Source organism: Vicugna pacos, unplaced genomic scaffold (genome assembly GCF_048564905.1).
Source record: "Vicugna pacos unplaced genomic scaffold, VicPac4 SAC-SAT, whole genome shotgun sequence".
Taxonomy (NCBI): Eukaryota; Metazoa; Chordata; class Mammalia; order Artiodactyla; family Camelidae; genus Vicugna; species Vicugna pacos.
In genome coordinates, this window is record NW_027328721.1 from 55,804,875 (window position 1) to 55,818,058 (window position 13,184).

Consider the following 13,184-nt stretch of genomic DNA (forward strand, 5'->3'; position numbering starts at 1 on the left):
AGGCATTCCATTAGAACCCACGCGCTGCCGACCGTTGGTGGAACCTCCCCAAGCTCAGGATTCCGGAACCATTGTCAGTGCGTGGGGGAGCTCGAGAGACAACTCCACGCAGCTCTATTCAGTCACAGGTGTTCCCTGTTCAGGGAAGTCCGAGAAATACCTTCCCTGACCTTGGGAAGGCAGCCTCTGTCCCTGGGAGTTCCTGCAAACCCCCCTTGCATTCTCTGGCACAGAGACATTAGGAAAACCCTCAGGGGAGACGAGTGTAGGCATTCCGTTAGAACCCACGCGCTGCCGACCGTTGGTGGAACCTCCCCACGCTCAGGATTCCGGAACCATTGTCAGTGCGTGGGGGAGCTCGAGAGACAACTCCACGCAGCTCTCTTCAGTCACAGGTGTTCCCTCTTCGGGGAAGTCCGAGAAATAACTTCCCTGAACTTGGGGAGGCAGGCTCTGTCCCTGGGACTTCCTGCAAACGCCCCTAGCATTCCCTGGCACAGAGACATTAGGAAAACACTCAGGGGAGACGAGCTTAGACATTCCGTTAGAACCCACGCGCTGCCGACCGTTGGTGGAACCTCCCCACGCTCAGGATTCCGGAACCATTGTCAGTGCGTGGGGGAGCTCGAGAGACAACTCCACGCAGCTCTCTTCAGTCACAGGTTTTCGCTGTTCGAGGAAGTCCGAGAAATACCTTCCCTGACGTTGGGGAGGCAGCCTCTGTCCCTGGGACTTCCTGCATAACCGCCTAGCATTCCCTGGCACAGAGACATTAGGAAAACCCCCAGGGGAGACGAGCTTAGGCATTCAGTTATAACCCACGTGCTGCCGACCTATGGAATACCTCCCCACGGGAAGGATTTCGGAACCATTATCAGTGCGTGGGCGAGCTCGAGAGAAAACTTCACGCAGCTCTCTGCAGTCACAGGTGTTCCCTGTTCGGGGAAGACCTAGAAATAACTTCCCTGACCTTGGGGAGGCAGCCTCTGTGACTGGGATTTCCTGCAAACACCCGTAGCATTCCCATGCAAAGAGACATTAGGACAACCCTCAGGGGAGGCCAGCTTAGGCATTCCGTTAGAATGCACGCGTTGCCGACCGTTGGTGGAACCTCCCCACGCTCAGGATTCCGGAAATATTGTCAGTGCGTGGGGGAGCTCGAGAGACAACTCCACGCAGCTCTCTTCAGTCACAGGTGTTCCCTGTTCGGGGAAGTCCGAGAAATACCTTCCCTGACCTTGGGGAGGCAGCCTCTGTCCCTGGGAGTTCCTGCAAACCCCCCTAGCATCTATGGCACAGAGACATTAGGAAAACCCTCAGGGGAGACGAGTTTAGGCATTCCGTTAGAACCCACGCGCTGCCGACCGTTGGTGGAACCTCCCCACGCTCATGAATCCGGAACCATTGTCAGTGCGTGGGGGAGCTCGAGAGACAACTCCACGCAGCTCTCTTCAGTCACAGGTGTTCCCTGTTCGGGGAAGTCCGAGAAATACCTTCCCTGACCTTGGGAAGGCAGCCTCTGTCCCTGGGAGTTCCTGCAAACACCCCTTGCATTCTCTGGCACAGAGACATTAGGAAAACCCTCAGGGGAGACGAGTTTAGGCATTCCGTTAGAACCCACGCGCTGCCGACCGTTGGTGGAACCTCCCCACGCTCAGGATTCCGGAAACATTGTCAGTGCGTGGGGGAGCTCGAGAGACAACTCCACGCAGCTCTCTTCATTCACAGGTGTTCCCTGTTCTGGGAAGTCCGAGAAATACCTTCCCTGACCTTGATGAGGCAGCCTCTGTCACTGGGAAATCCTGCAAACCCCAATAGCATTCCCTGGCACAGAGACATTAGGAAAACCCTCAGGGGAGTCGAGCTTAGGCATTCCGTAAGAACCCACGCGCTGCCGACCGTTGGTGGAACCTCCCCACGCTCAGGATTCCGGAACCAATGTCAGTGCGTGGGGGTGCTCGAGAGAAAACTCCACGCAGCTCTCTTCAGTCACAGGTTTTCCCTGTTCGGGGAAGTCCAAGAAATAACTTCCCTGACCTTGGGGAGGCAGCCTCTGTCCCTGGGACTTCCTGCAAACCCCCCTAGCATTCCATGGCACAGAGACATTAGGAAAACCCTCATGGGTGACGAGCTGAGGCATTCCGTTAGAACCCACGCGCTGCCGACCGTTAGTGGAACCTCCCCACGCTCAGGATTCCGGAACCATTGTCAGTGCGTGGGGGAGCTCGAGAGACAACTCCACGCAGCTCTCTTCAGTCACAGGATTTCCCTGTTCGGGGAAGTCCGAGAAATACCTTCCCTGACCTTGTGGAGGCAGCCTCTGTCCCTGGGAATTCCTGCAAACCCCCCTAGCATTCCCTGGCACAGAGATATTAGGAAAACCCTCAGAGGAGACGAGCTTAGGCATTCCGTTAGAACCCACGCGCTGCCGACCGTTGGTGGAACCTCCCCACGCTCAGGATTCCGGAACCATTGTCAGTGCGTGGGGGAGCTCGAGAGACAACTCCACGCAGCTCTCTTCAGTCACAGGTGTTCCCTGTTCGGGGAAGTCCGAGAAATACCTTCCCTGACCTTGGGGAGGCAGCCTCTGTCCCTGGTAATTCCTGCAAAACCCCCTAGTATTCACTGGCACAAAGACATTAGGAAAACCCTCAGGGGAGACGAACTTATGCATTCCGTTAGAACCCACGCGCTGCCGACCGTTGTTGGAACCTCCCCACGCTCAGGATTCCGGAAATATTGTCAGTGCGTGGGGGACCTGAAGAGACAACTCCACGCAGCTCTCTTCAGTCACAGGTGTTCCCTGTTCGGGGAAGTCCGAGAAATACCATCCCTGACCTTGGGGAGGCAGCCTCTGTCCCTGGGACTTCCTGCAATCCCTCCTAGCATTCTCTGGCACAGAGACATTAGGAAAACCCCCAGGGGAGACGAGTTTAGGCATTCCGTAAGAACACACGCGCTGCCGACCGTTGGTGGAACCTCTCCACGCTCAGGATTCCGGAAACATTGTCAGTGCGTGGGGGAGCTCGAGAGACAACTTCACGCAGCTCTCTTCAGTCACAGGTTTTCCCTGTTCGGGGAAGTCCGAGAAATAGCTTCCCTGACCTTGTGGAGGCAGCCTCTGTCCCTGGGAATTCCTGCAACCCCCCTAGCATTCCCTGGAGCAGAGACATTAGGAAAACCCTCAGAGGAGACGAGCTTAGGCATTCCGTTAGAACCCACGCGCTGCCGACCGTTGGTGGAACCTCCCCACGCTCAGGATTCCGGAACCGTTGTAGGAGCGGGGGGAGCTCGAGAGACATCTCCACGCAGCTCTCTTTAGTCACAGGTGTTTCCTGTTCGGGGAAGTCCGAGAAATTCCTTCCCTCACCTTGGGGAGGCAGCCTCTGTCCCTGGGACTTCCTGCAAACCCCCCTAGCATTCCCTGTCACAGAGACATTAGGAAAACCCTCAGGGGAGACGAGCTTAGGCATTCCGTTAGAACCCACGCGCTGCCGACCGTTGGTGGAACCTCCCCAAGCTCAGGATTCCGGAACCTTTGTCAGTGAGTGAGGGAGCTCGAGGGACAACTCCACGCAGCTCTCTTCAGTCACAGGTGTTCCCTGTTCGGGGAAGTCCGAGAAATACCTTCCCTGACCTTTGGGTGGCAGCCTCTAACCCTGGGACTTCCTGCAAACACCCCTAGCATTCCCTGGCACAGAGACATTTGGAAAACCCTCAAGGGAGATGAGCTTAGGCATTCCGTAAAAACCCACGCGCTGCCGACCGTTGGTGGAACCTCCCCACGCTCAGGATTCCGGAACCATTGTCAGTGCGTGGGGGAGCTCGAGAGAAAACTCCACGCAGCTCTATTCAGTCACAGGTGTTCGCTGTTCGGGGAAGTCCGAGAAATACCTTCCCTGACCTTGGGGAGGCAGCCTCTGTCCCTGGGACTTCCTGCAAATCCCCCTAGCATTCCCTGGCACAGAGACATTAGGAAAACCCTCAGGGGAGACGAGCTTAGGCATTCCGTTAGAACCCACGCGCTGCCGACCGTTGGTGGAACCTCCCCACGCTCAGGATTCCGGAACCATTGTCAGTGCGTGGGGGAGCTCGAGAGACAACTCCACGCAGCTCTCTTCAGTCACAGGGGTTCCCTGTTCGGGGAAGTCCGAGAAATACCTTCACTGACCTTGGGGAGGCAGCCTCTGACCCTGGGACTTCCTGCAAACCCCCCTAGCATTCCCTGGCACAGAGACATTAGGAAAACACTCAGGGGAGTCGAGCTTAGGCATTCCGTTAGAACCCACGCGCAGCCGACCGTTGGTAGAACCTCCCCACGCTCAGGATTCTGGAACCATTGTCAGGGCGTGGGGGAGCTAGAGAGAAAACTCCACGTAGCTCTCTTCAGTCACAGGTGTTCCCTGTCCGGGGAAGTCCGAGAAATACCTTCCATGACCTTGGGGATTCAGCCTCTGTCCAGGGGACTACCTGCAAACCCCCCTAGCATTGCCTGGCACAGAGATATTATGAAAATCCTCAGGGGAGACGAGCTTAGGCATTCCGTTATAACCCACGGGCTGGTGAACGTTGGTGGAACCTCCCCACTCTCAGGATTCCGGAAGCATTGTCAGTGCGTGGGGGAGCTCAAGAGACAACTCCACGCAGCTCTCTTCAGTCACAGGAGTTGCCTGTTCGGGGAAGTCCGAGAAATAACTTCCCTGACCTTTGGGAGGCAGCCTCTGTCCCTGGGACTTCCTGCCAACCACCCTAGCATTCCCTGGCACAGAGATATTAGGAAAACCCTCAGGGGAGACGAGCTTAGGCATTCCGTTAGAACCCACGCGCTGCCGACCGTTGGTGGAACCTCCCCACGCTCAGGATTCCGGAACCATTGTAAGTGCGTGGGGGAGCTCGAGAGACATCTCCAAGCAGTTCTCTTCAGTCACAGGTGTTCCATGTTCGGGGAAGTCCGAGAAATACCTTCCCTGACATTGGGAAGGCAGCCTCTGTCCCTGGGATTTCCTGCGAAAACCCCTAGCATTCTCTGGCACAGAGACATTAGGAAAACCCTCAGGGGAGACGAGCTTATGCATTCCGTTAGAACCCACGCGCTGCCGACCGTTGGTGGAACCTCCCCACGCTCATGATTCCGGAAGTATTGTCAGTGCGTGGGGGAGCTCGAGAGACAACTCCACGCAGCTCTCTTCAGTCACAGGTGTTCCCTGTTCGGGGAAGTCTGAGAAATACCATCCCTGACCTTGGGGAGTCAGCCTCTGTCCCTGGGACTTCCTGCGAAACCCCCTAGCTTTCTCTGGCACAGAGATATTAGGAAAACCATCAGGGGAGACGAGTTTAGGCATTCCGTTAGAACCCACGCGCTGCCGACCGTTGGTGGAACCTCCCCACGCTCAGGATTCCGAAACATTGTCAGTGCGTGGGGGAGCTCGAGAAACAACTCCACGCAGCTCTCTTCAGTCACAGGTTTTCCCTGTTCGGGGAAGTCCGGGAAATATCTTCCCTGACCTTGTGGAGGCAGCCTCTGTCCCTGGGAATTCCTGCAAACCCCCCAAGCATTCCCTTTCACAGAGACATTAGGAAAACCCTCAGAGGAGACGAGCTTAGGCATTCCGTTTGAACCCACGCGCTGCCGACCGTTGGTGGAACCTCCCCACGCTCAGGATTCCGGAACCATTGTCAGTGCGTGGGGGAGCTCGAGAGACAACTCCACGCAGCTCTCTTCAGTCACAGTTGTTCCCTGTACGGGGAAGTCCGAGAAATAACTTCCCTGAACTTGGGGAGGCAGGCTCTGTCCCTGGGACTTCCTGCAAACGCCCCTAGCATTCCCTGGCACAGAGACATTAGGAAAACACTCAGGGGAGACGAGCTTAGACATTCCGTTAGAACCCACGCGCTGCCGACCGTTGGTGGAACCTCCCCACGCTCAGGATTCCGGAACCATTGTCAGTGCGTGGGGGAGCTCGAGAGACAACTCCACGCAGCTCTCTTCAGTCACAGGTTTTCGCTGTTCGAGGAAGTCCGAGAAATACCTTCCCTGACGTTGGGGAGGCAGCCTCTGTCCCTGGGACTTCCTGCATAACCGCCTAGCATTCCCTGGCACAGAGACATTAGGAAAACCCCCAGGGGAGACGAGCTTAGGCATTCAGTTATAACCCACGTGCTGCCGACCTATGGAAAACCTCCCCATGGTAAGGATTTCGGAACCATTATCAGTGCGTGGGCGAGCTCGAGAGAAAACTTCACGCAGCTCTCTGAAGTCACAGGTGTTCCCTGTTCGGGGAAGACCTAGAAATAACTTCCCTGACCTTGGGGAGGCAGCCTCTGTGACTGGGATTTCCTGCAAACACCCCTAGCATTCCCATGCAAAGAGACATTAGGAAAACCCTCAGGGGAGGCCAGCTTAGGCATTCCGTTAGAATGCACGCGCTGCCGACCGTTGGTGGAACCTCCCCACGCTCAGGATTCCGGAAAAATTGTCAGTGCGTGGGGGAGCTCGAGAGACAACTCCACGCAGCTCTCTTCAGTCACAGGTGTTCCCTCTTCGGGGAAGTCCGAGAAATAACTTCCCTAACCTTGGGGAGGCAGCCTCTGTCACTGGGAATTCCTGCAAACTTCCCTAGCATTCCCTGGCACAGAGACATTAGGAAAACCCTCAGGGGAGACGAGCTTACGCATTCCGTTAGAACCCACGCGCTGCCGACCGTTGGTGGAACCTCCCCACGCTCAGGATTCCGGAACCATTGTAAGTGCGTGGGGGAGCTCGAGAGACAACTCCACGCAGTTCTCTTCAGTCACAGGTGTTCCATGTTCGGGGAAGTCCGAGAAATACCTTCCCTGACCTTGGGAAGGCAGCCTCTGTCCCTGGGAGTTCCTGCGAAACCCCCTAGCATTCCCTGGCACAGAGACATTAGGAAAACCCTCAAGGAAGACGAGCTTAGGCATTCCGTAAAAACCAACGCGCTGCCGACCGTTGGTGGAACCTCCCCACGCTCAGGATACCAGAACCGTTGTAGGTGCGGGGGGAGCTCGAGAGACATCTCCACGCAGCTCTCTTTAGTCACAGGTGTTTCCTCTTCGGGGAAGTCCGAGAAATTCCTTCCCTCACCTTGGGGAGGCAGCCTCTGTCCCTGGGACTTCCTGCAAACCCCCCTAGCATTCCCTGTCACAGAGACATTAGGAAAACCCTCAGGGGAGACGAGCTTAGGCATTCCGTTAGAACCCACGCGCTGCCGACCGTTGGTGGAACCTCCCCAAGCTCAGGATTCCGGAACCTTTGTCAGTGAGTGAGGGAGCTCGAAAGACAACTCCACGCAGCTCTCTTCAGTCACAGGTGTTCCCTGTTCGGGGAAGTCCGAGAAATACCTTCCCTGACCTTTGGGTGGCAGCCTCTGTCCCTGGGACTTCCTGCAAACCCCCTTAGCATTCCCTGGCACAGAGACATTAGGAAAACCCTCAAGGGAGATGAGCTTAGGCATTCCGTAAAAACCCACGCGCTGCCGACCGTTGGTGGAACCTCCCCACGCTCAGGATTCCGGAACCATTGTCAGTGCGTGGGGGAGCTCGAGAGAAAACTCCACGCAGCTCTATTCAGTCACAGGTGTTCGCTGTTCGGGGAAGTCCGAGAAATACCTTCCCTGACCTTGGGGAGGCAGCCTCTGTCCCTGGAACTTCCTGCAAATCCCCCTAGCATTCCCTGGCACAGAGACATTAGGAAAACCCTCAGGGGAGACGAGCTTAGGCATTCCGTTAGAACCCACGCGCTGCCGACCGTTGGTGGAACCTCCCCACGCTCAGGATTCCGGAACCATTGTCAGTGCGTGGGGGAGCTCGAGAGACAACTCCACGCAGCTCTCTTCAGTCACAGGGGTTCCCTGTTCAGGGAAGTCCGAGAAATACCTTCACTGACCTTGGGTAGGCAGCCTCTGACCCTGGGACTTCCTGCAAACCCCCCTAGCATTCCCTGGCACAGAGACATTAGGAAAACACTCAGGGGAGACGAGCTTAGGCATTCCGTTAGAACCCACGCGCAGCCGACCGTTGGTAGAACCTCCCCACGCTCAGGATTCTGGAACCATTGTCAGGGCGTGGGGGAGCTAGAGAGAAAACTCCACGTAGCTCTCTTCAGTCACAGGTGTTCCCTGTCCGGGGAAGTCCGAGAAATACCTTCCATGACCTTGGGGATACAGCCTCTGTCCCGGGGACTACCTGCAAACCCCCCTAGCATTGCCTGGCACAGAGATATTAGGAAAATCCTCAGGGGAGACGAGCTTAGGCATTCCGTTATAACCCACGGGCTGGTGAACGTTGGTGGAACCTCCCCACTCTCAGGATTCCGGAAGCATTGTCAGTGCGTGGGGGAGCTCGAGAGACAACTCCACGCAGCTCTCTTCAGTCACAGGTGTTGCCTGTTCGGGGAAGTCCGAGAAATAACTTCCCTGACCTTTGGGAGGCAGCCTCTGTCCCTGGGACTTCCTGCCAACCACCCTAGCATTCCCTGGCACAGAGATATTAGGAAAACCCTCAGGGAGACGAGCTTAGGCATTCCATTAGAACCCACGCGCTGCCGACCGTTGGTGGAACCTCCCCAAGCTCAGGATTCCGGAACCATTGTCAGTGCGTGGGGGAGCTCGAGAGACAACTCCACGCAGCTCTATTCAGTCACAGGTGTTCCCTGTTCAGGGAAGTCCGAGAAATACCTTCCCTGACCTTGGGAAGGCAGCCTCTGTCCCTGGGAGTTCCTGCAAACCCCCCTTGCATTCTCTGGCACAGAGACATTAGGAAAACCCTCAGGGGAGACGAGTGTAGGCATTCCGTTAGAACCCACGCGCTGCCGACCGTTGGTGGAACCTCCCCACGCTCAGGATTCCGGAACCATTGTCAGTGCGTGGGGGAGCACGAGAGACAACTCCACGCAGCTCTCTTCAGTCACAGGTGTTCCCTCTTCGGGGAAGTCTGAGAAATAACTTCCATGAACTTGGGGAGGCAGGCTCTGTCCCTGGGACTTCCTGCAAACGCCCCTAGCATTCCCTGGCACAGAGACATTAGGAAAACACTCAGGGGAGACGAGCTTAGACATTCCGTTAGACCCACGCGCTGCCGACCGTTGGTGGAACCTCCCCACGCTCAGGATTCCGGAACCATTGTCAGTGCGTGGGGGAGCTCGAGAGACAACTCCACGCAGCTCTCTTCAGTCACAGGTTTTCGCTGTTCGAGGAAGTCCGAGAAATACCTTCCCTGACGTTGGGGAGGCAGCCTCTGTCCCTGGGACTTCCTGCATAACCGCCTAGCATTCCCTGGCACAGAGACATTAGGAAAACCCCCAGGGGAGACGAGCTTAGGCATTCAGTTATAACCCACGTGCTGCCGACCTATGGAATACCTCCCCACGGTAAGGATTTCGGAACCATTATCAGTGCGTGGGCGAGCTCGAGAGAAAACTTCACGCAGCTCTCTGCAGTCACAGGTGTTCCCTGTTCGGGGAAGACCTAGAAATAACTTCCCTGACCTTGGGGAGGCAGCCTCTGTGACTGGGATTTCCTGCAAACACCCCTAGCATTCCCATGCAAAGAGACATTAGGACAACCCTCAGGGGAGGCCAGCTTAGGCATTCCGTTAGAATGCACGCGTTGCCGACCGTTGGTGGAACCTCCCCACGCTCAGGATTCCGGAAATATTGTCAGTGCGTGGGGGAGCTCGAGAGACAACTCCACGCAGCTCTCTTCAGTCACAGGTGTTCCCTGTTCGGGGAAGTCCGAGAAATACCTTCCCTGACCTTGGGGAGGCAGCCTCTGTCCCTGGGAGTTCCTGCAAACCCCCCTAGCATCTATGGCACAGAGACATTAGGAAAACCCTCAGGGGAGACGAGTTTAGGCATTCCGTTAGAACCCACGCGCTGCCGACCGTTGGTGGAACCTCCCCACGCTCATGATTCCGGAACCATTGTCAGTGCGTGGGGGAGCTCGAGAGACAACTCCACGCAGCTCTCTTCAGTCACAGGTGTTCCCTGTTCGGGGAAGTCCGAGAAATACCTTCCCTGACCTTGGGAAGGCAGCCTCCGTCCCTGGGAGTTCCTGCAAACACCCCTTGCATTCTCTGGCACAGAGACATTAGGAAAACCCTCAGGGGAGACGAGTTTAGGCATTCCGTTAGAACCCACGCGCTGCCGACCGTTGGTGGAACCTCCCCACGCTCAGGATTCCGGAAACATTGTCAGTGCGTGGGGGAGCTCGAGAGACAACTCCACGCAGCTCTCTTAATTCACAGGTGTTCCCTATTCTGGGAAGTCCGAGAAATACCTTCCCTGACCTTGATGAGGCAGCCTCTGTCACTGGGAAATCCTGCAAACCCCAATAGCATTCCCTGGCACAGAGACATTAGGAAAACCCTCAGGGGAGTCGAGCTTAGGCATTCCGTAAGAACCCACGCGCTGCCGACCGTTGGTGGAACCTCCCCACGCTCAGGATTCCGGAACCAATGTCAGTGCGTGGGGGTGCTCGAGAGAAAACTCCACGCAGCTCTCTTCAGTCACAGGTTTTCCCTGTTCGGGGAAGTCCAAGAAATAACTTCCCTGACCTTGGGGAGGCAGCCTCTGTCCCTGGGACTTCCTGCAAACCCCCTTAGCATTCCCTGGCACAGAGACATTAGGAAAACCCTCATGGGTGACGAGCTGAGGCATTCCGTTAGAACCCACGCGCTGCCGACCGTTAGTGGAACCTCCCCACGCTCAGGATTCCGGAACCATTGTCAGTGCGTGGGGGAGCTCGAGAGACAACTCCACGCAGCTCTCTTCAGTCACAGGTTTTCCCTGTTCGGGAAAGTCCGAGAAATACATTCCCTGACCTTGTGGAGGCAGCCGCTGTCCCTGGGAATTCCTGCAAACCCCCCTAGCATTCCCTGGCACAGAGATATTAGGAAAACCCTCAGAGGAGACGAGCTTAGGCATTCCGTTAGAACCCACGCGCTGCCGACCGTTGGTGGAACCTCCCCACGCTCAGGATTCCGGAACCATTGTCAGTGCGTGGGGGAGCTCGAGAGACAACTCCACGCAGCTCTCTTAAGTCACAGGTGTTCCCTGTACGGGGAAGTCCGAGAAATACCTTCCCTGACCTTGGGGAGGCAGCCTCTGTCCCTGGTAATTCCTGCAAAACCCCCTAGCATTCACTGGCACAAAGACATTAGGAAAACCCTCAGGGGAGACGAACTTATGCATTCCGTTAGAACCCACGCGCTGCCGACCGTTGTTGGAACCTCCCCACGCTCAGGATTCCGGAAATATTGTCAGTGCGTGGGGGACCTGAAGAGACAACTCCACGCAGCTCTCTTCAGTCAGAGGTGTTCCCTGTTCGGGGAAGTCCGAGAAATACCATCCCTGACTTTGGGGAGGCAGCCTCTGTCCCTGGGAATTCCTGCAACCCCCCTAGCATTCCCTGGAGCAGAGACATTAGGAAAACCCTCAGAGGAGACGAGCTTAGGCATTCCGTTAGAACCCACGCGCTGCCGACCGTTGGTGGAACCTCCCCACGCTCAGGATTCCGGAACCATTGTCAGTGCGTGGGGGAGCTCGAGAGACAACTCCACGCAGCTCTCTTCAGTCACAGGTGTTCCCTGTACGGGGAAGTCCGAGAAATAACTTCCCTGAACTTGGGGTGGCAGGCTCTGTCCCTGGGACTTCCTGCAAACGCCCCTAGCATTGCCTGGCACACAGACATTAGGAAAACCCTCAGAGGAGACAAGCTTAGGCATTCCGTTAGAACCCACGCGCTGCCGACCGTTGGTGGAACCTCCCCACGCTCAGGATTCCGGAACCATTGTCAGTGCGTGGGGGAGCTCGAGAGACAACTCCACGCAGCTCTCTTCAGTCACAGGTGTTCCCTCTTCGGGGAAGTCTGAGAAATAACTTCCATGAACTTGGGGAGGCAGGTTCTGTCCCTGGGACTTCCTGCAAACGCCCCTAGCATTCCCTGGCACAGAGACATTAGGAAAACACTCAGGGGAGACGAGCTTAGACATTCCGTTAGACCCACGCGCTGCCGACAGTTGGTGGAACCTCCCCACGCTCAGGATTCCGGAACCATTGTCAGTGCGTGGGGGAGCTCGAGAGACAACTCCACGCAGCTCTCTTCAGTCACAGGTTTTCGCTGTTCGAGGAAGTCCGAGAAATACCTTCCCTGACGTTGGGGAGGCAGCCTCTGTCCCTGGGACTTCCTGCATAACCGCCTAGCATTCCCTGGCACAGAGACATTAGGAAAACCCCCAGGGGAGACGAGCTTAGGCATTCAGTTATAACCCACGTGCTGCCGACCTATGGAATACCTCCCCACGGTAAGGATTTCGGAACCATTATCAGTGCGTGGGCGAGCTCGAGAGAAAACTTCACGCAGCTCTCTGCAGTCACAGGTGTTCCCTGTTCGGGGAAGACCTAGAAATAACTTCCCTGACCTTGGGGAGGCAGCCTCTGTGACTGGGATTTCCTGCAAACACCCCTAGCATTCCCATGCAAAGAGACATTAGGACAACCCTCAGGGGAGGCCAGCTTAGGCATTCCGTTAGAATGCACGCGTTGCCGACCGTTGGTGGAACCTCCCCACGCTCAGGATTCCGGAAATATTGTCAGTGCGTGGGGGAGCTCGAGAGACAACTCCACGCAGCTCTCTTCAGTCACAGGTGTTCCCTGTTCGGGGAAGTCCGAGAAATACCTTCCCTGACCTTGGGGAGGCAGCCTCTGTCCCTGGGAGTTCCTGCAAACCCCCCTAGCATCTATGGCACAGAGACATTAGGAAAACCCTCAGGGGAGACGAGTTTAGGCATTCCGTTAGAACCCACGCGCTGCCGACCGTTGGTGGAACCTCCCCACGCTCATGATTCCGGAACCATTGTCAGTGCGTGGGGGAGCTCGAGAGACAACTCCACGCAGCTCTCTTCAGTCACAGGTGTTCCCTGTTCGGGGAAGTCCGAGAAATACCTTCCCTGACCTTGGGAAGGCAGCCTCCGTCCCTGGGAGTTCCTGCAAACACCCCTTGCATTCTCTGGCACAGAGACATTAGGAAAACCCTCAGGGGAGACGAGTTTAGGCATTCCGTTAGAACCCACGCGCTGCCGACCGTTGGTGGAACCTCCCCACGCTCAGGATTCCGGAAACATTGTCAGTGCGTGGGGGAGCTCGAGAGACAACTCCACGCAGCTCT